Genomic DNA, 6,000 nt, shown 5'->3' on the forward strand with positions numbered 1-6,000 from the left:
TCACTGTTTTTTCAGTGTTGTAAATGCTTTGGGGACCTGCAAAAATATTTCCTGAGCTCCCTTGTAAATGGTGATTGACAACATTCAGAAGCTTGTGGTTTGAGGGATCAACTGGAAAGAAAAAGGATGATCAAAAGTATTGAAAAGCCTTATCCTCAGATTCCTAAAGATACATGGGCACCTAAATAAGGCCTAGGTGTTCATTATTCTTTAGGGATTTGGGCTTCCTAGCTAATTTAAAGAAAGGGTTACTCCAACAAACCAGTGACATAGGTGAATCGAAAACCAGGTCTACTGCAAGACTGACTGGCTGAAAATGTTTGGTTTTTGTAGCTCTCTTGTGCAGGAACTACAAAGATAAATTGTGAAAATGAAAACAGCTTTAAAAGACAGGTGTCAAAATGGAATTTTCTGTGCTTTCCTTTACTTCTCCCTTTAGTGAAGACTGGTTAGTTATATAGAAAATGATACTTGGAAGACTCCTTCTTACATTTCTTATTTAGATACCTTAGACTTTTGCTGTGCACTAGCTCACAAACATAAAAGAAGCCATTAACTTTTGTATTCACACTTTCAGTGCTTTCATTATGTTCATTACTAATGATTGCACTTTCTGGACACAGTGGTGTTTGTGTCCCTGTTCTTTAAAGTTTTATTACTTCTGTTTTGTGCTTGCCATATGTTTCCGGGGAGAATTCCCTTCTTTCTTTTACTAGTCGTGTTTCTGCTTGCTCTTTTTGTGTATGCCAATTAATAATGAAGACTATGTGTGTGCTTCCCCTCCCTATGGCACAGTGTGGTTTTCTCTAGCTCTCACTTTCTGTGAAAAGTAGGCCATCTACTGTTGCTTTCTAGTATGGATTATAGATCACCCAGCAAATGGCCATATTATGCATATAGCTTCCAAGATGTGCTTCACAAGTGGAAAGCATATTCTTCTATTTATAGGACACATTACTTTCTGGAAGTATTGTGATGAAAAAGTCTCCATAGTACACTGAAATCTTGCCTGTTTTCTTTTTTTTTTCTTTTTTTCCCTTTTTTTAAATGGTAAACAATATATTTGGGTTATATATCCAGCTCCCATTATCTTACAGTTTTTGACTGTGTAAAATAGACAGTGGTCAGTGGCCAGGTTTGTTCATCTAAAAGTCTTCCCAAAATGGAAGTTTTTCAGAGTTATACATTAAGTCCCCATCCCACCCCCACTGAAGTTACAGGAGGTGGGAGATGACCAGCTAACAATTTAGACACGTTCTAGTGTCAGGTTTTGTCAGTTTAGCACATTTTTTATTTTTTATTTTTTAAGTGTGGTTCAGAACAGAAAAGTGACTTTAAAAATTGAATCTTAGTAGTACGCATATCTATTCCCCATATGTCTTCTGAGTCATATCTGGATAGTATATTGACAAAAACAAGCTCTAGTGTTGTCAGCACTGTAAAGCATTCAGAGCTGTGAAAAGGGAGCCGGACCATCATCTGCCCGTTGTACCACCAACCAGGTCAGCAGTTGGGTTCTGATTCCTCAGTTATTTTTGGAGATGCTACAGAAACTGAGCATCAAGAGTGCTGAACTTTTCTAAGATGAACTTGCTATAGGGGCACTTGTTTGGACTTCAGTTTGATGAGGTTATTATTGCTAGATAAAAATCAGATACAGCCTGATACAGCTTTTCTGGCCATAGCTATACATTTAGGTCAAAGTTGGATATTTCTTCCATTTCTTCCTGTGAAAATTGGCCAAGTGACTGTGACTTGCCATGCAACATTATTATTGTGAAAAAACTTCCTTTACTTAGTCACCTATTAGTCTTAAGTCTGCAATAAAGTATTTACTACTTTGTCCATTAAGAATACAGCATGAGTATACTATCTTTATTATACGCAGTTCATTTTTTTGTTCACTTGCTATCCCTTTATGTTTTCATATAGAACTTTCACTAAAATTGCTTATTCTGGTTTTAGGTAAATTAGAATTTTCAGGGATATTCCCTTTTCTCAATTAGAAATACAGGTATGATGGCAGTCTTTCCAGGGAGTGGTTTTTCTAAATACACCTACTTTACACAAGCAAAATTACAGAACAATTCCATCTTCATGAGTAAGTATCTGCTTATCTTTAAATTGGTCACTAACAGAGAGGCAGTAAAAGTACCTTTAAAAGCTCTGAGAATGGTAAAATGAGATACATCCTTAGTGGTTAGTGGGTAGAAATACAGGGCAAGTAGTGGCAGCTCACTTGTCTTAAAGAAGACAATTAGGGAACCAGGTAAATTACTGCGGGGGGTGCATATGAATAAATAAAGCGTCTGTCCTTACTGATCTATCACTTGGCAGATGTTGCTTTAATTTGATAAGGAGGCCAATGTCTGCTTATACCCCCAGCCTCTGCCCAAGTATAACTGGGTAGCAGAACTCAGCTCTCAGAGTGAGGAACTAAGAGTTTGCTGTGGCCACACACCAGCTAAGTGCCCTTACGGATCTGTGACAAATGACTCCTCGACAGGCATGCAAGAACCGTCTGATTACATAGGAAGGAGTAGAAATTAAACTCAGAGCCCCTTAATCTCAATGTAGTAAGCTAAAACACACACACACACACTCTTTCCTCTGTTATGCCAGTGCCTTCTAGAGGTCAAGAACAAAGCTGAAGGCTCTTACTTGTGGTTAGAAAAAAGACTCCTAATTCTTGAGGAGTCTGGACAGGACTGAGAAACATTTTGAATATTTCTAACATAAATGGTGCAATAGCCAGCAATACCAATGCTTGATATCAAATTATCCATTTCTAGTTTTCAGACTTAGCCAAATGAATGTCTTGAGCTCATTACTCTGCTTAGAGCTGCTGCTTCAGGCTGCTTTAAACTTGGGAAGAAATCCTATATCAGTTCTAGTTCACCTGTTCACAGGTTCCTTTGACTATGCAACTGCATGAGATAAAAACTTTCTACTGAAATAGATATGTATTAAACATATTTTTACGTTTCACACTAGCAGTCTCTACCAGAGGTTGGTTCTGTGGCAAATCATGTGATTTTTTTGACCTCGTATACCTCTGGGCCTTGCAAACAATTGAGGCAATATTGCTGTTTCTGTTTAAATGTGTGTTGCTAGGTACTCCTGTTAATACTTCAGCATTTTCTGTAGAAAAGTACTCACATGATTTTGCTGAGACACATTTTCCTGTGATTTTTGCAGATACTGTTCATCTTTTCTCCCCATGCAAATGCTCCACTTCTTGTAAAGGTTCAGAGTCAACTGGACATTGTCATAATAAAGTCTGTACAGCCTCTGGTCTTCTGCAGATAGATTTTTTTCAAATGCTGGTCACTGAGATGGCAAGTGCTTTTCTGTGAAGTCTGTTTTACTTAGCTGACATAACAGGGGGCTGATCTGTAATAACTGTGCCAAGGAAGGATCATCTTGTCTGCACATTTCTTCCAGGCTCTGCCTTTGCTTGAGGATATTGAGGGCTGGTGATAATGTAGTAGAAAATATATCTTGCCAGCAAAGCTTTGAAACCTTGCCCTATAAATTGTGGTCCTTTTCTTTTTTTTTTAATAATAGTTCCTCTGGAATTCCCCAGTAAGAAAACTCTTAACCTTTCCAGTGACACTTTAGTTGTACTTGGCATCCATACAGTTAATAAGTATTTTGTGTAGTAGTCTAGCCCAGCTGGCTATTTCTCTCCACCTAGTGCACAAAGACTGATATCCACTCTCCTCCCAGTGTTCCTCAGACAAAGGTGGCATTATCAGAAAATCACCCCTTTTGTACTGCCTTATTAATATGTCAGAATTCAGCGATTCTCAGGCTTTTTTTTACTTGTTCCAGGCTAGTATGGAAATGCTGTGGTTCTTTTCAGCAGTTTCTAAAACCCTCAGGGCCATCCTGTCTTCTATTTTCAGTTTCCTCTCCAGGTTTTAGGGATTACCCTAACCCTATAGATGAATATGAATTTAGCTTGTATTTAGTGATTCACTGCTGTTTAGAAAGGCACAGTATTTTGTGATTATTTACTCAGTAAGGTTTTGGTCAGCGAAATGTGTTTTTGTTTGTTACGGCTTTTTCCAGAAGAACAATGGCCTGTAGATTACCCTGACGCTGTGGTGGCTTTGCTTTCTTCCACAAAATAAATGTATTTAGAGTTGTGTTTCTGTAATTGGATGGCACGCTGGGATACTGATTGTTATGAAAACTTTCCATGGGGCAACGTTGCACATGACTTTGGAGTATTTGACCCCAATATTCTATTAGCAGAAATCTTGTGAAAAGAATTAGCTGCAGAAGTTTTATATGATTTCATATACGAGAGGAAAGAAAGAGGATTGTTGTAACCTATGTGGAAAGTAGCAACATCAAGAATACTCTTTGTTTTATAAGAAAATTTTTTAGGCTGTGGAGTACATTAAGCAATACTCTTCTGTGTAGGGTATTAGAAAAGACGCATCACTCTGTATTCCTTTTCTTTATGATACAGATGAGCTGACTGCGGAGAATGACCTCAGCATTGCTGTAGACAGCAGTGAAACTCCCAGAAGATTCATTTGTAGAGTACGTGTCTTCATCTCATGTCATTTCACAGGAGAACAGCATGAAACCCACAAGCTACTTCCCTTTGCATGAGGAAGATACTCTCCACTTGCAGTTATCTCCTGCTGTCTCTGAATTAGTAATGGTGATGTAGGCCCTGATTCAAGGAAATATTTTTGTGCTTGATAACCTTAAGGAAACACTCAAACCTCCTTGACCTCATTTTAATTAAGCACATGCCTGAGAACTGTACTGAGTACAGAAGGCCTGAGTCAGCCTTCCTAAATTGGCCTCTTTTGCTGAAAAGCTTGGGAAATATTGCCGGTACCAAAAGAGTAACTTCAAAATTAAAAGTATTGGCCAAATGGGGAAATCTGAAAATAAGCACCATTAGCAAGAAGTAAGCTATACCCAAATCTTCTTGAAATATCACATCTTGGGGAAACATATTTAACTGCCTGATGGCTGTGGGAGAGTGGTTAGCTGAACACATTGCTGTCCTCCCTGGATTTTTTCAGTTTGTTTTTGATCTACATGTACGCTGTGTTGTTTCACCCTGCAGGTTCTGTTATTGCTGCACTTTGATCCCTTGGCTAGTTCTTCCAGACCTTGCTGAGAAATGAGAGTCGATGCCACTCTGCACCACTGCTATAAGGAATTGCCTCTCCAGCTCTTTATTCTTCTTGTCTCACAGTTCAAGAGATTCACATTCTTTAAATAGTCCCTTCAAACTTCTGTATCACTTCTGTTGTTACAACATTACAGCTCAACAGATTGTTAACCTATGACCTTCCTATGCAAGGTCTTGACAAACAGTCATTGTGGGTTGTCTCATCTGTAAACTGTCCTTTCATGTCTGGTTCTCCCACTGAGCTATCTTGGATAACATTAGTGTGTTTTAGTTTGGATCAGTAATGAAGACCATTGTATACCAGCTCTGACAATAGAAGCACCAGGCCTGTTTTGAAGCTCATAGGCTTGCCATGAATTAGGAAATCCACTTTCCAGGCTTCATCAGTGTTATCCACACAAGCAATAGAGCCAAAGAAGAATGGCTCTGCATGTTCCTTCTTAATGCCTTTTGTTCAGCACACAACTGAAAAATGACCTTTCCTCTGGCATTTCCTACGTTTTGCATTTCTAGCACGTTTGTGACCAAGATCACTCTGTAAGTACTGCCTACAGCTCTGATTGCATATGCTTGCATTTTCTGCATCCTTTCATTAGTTGGAAATACTTTTGTAACGTCTGCCCCAAGTACTTTGTCAAAGCCCGACTTCTTATTTCTTAGGGTCATCTCAGTGGTGTTCTTTAGGGTGCCAGTGGTGTATGACTAGAGAGCCATCCATCAATTCTTTTCAGAAATACCAGTTACAAGGATGTCTCAAATTTAATCATTCTCATAGAGTTACATCTTGGCAAGTACTTTGTAGAGTCTCCCTTTGGTGTGTTACCATCTCATAGAGA

This window comes from Apteryx mantelli, chromosome 3 (assembly GCF_036417845.1).
Source record: "Apteryx mantelli isolate bAptMan1 chromosome 3, bAptMan1.hap1, whole genome shotgun sequence".
In the NCBI taxonomy this organism is placed as follows: domain Eukaryota; kingdom Metazoa; phylum Chordata; class Aves; order Apterygiformes; family Apterygidae; genus Apteryx; species Apteryx mantelli.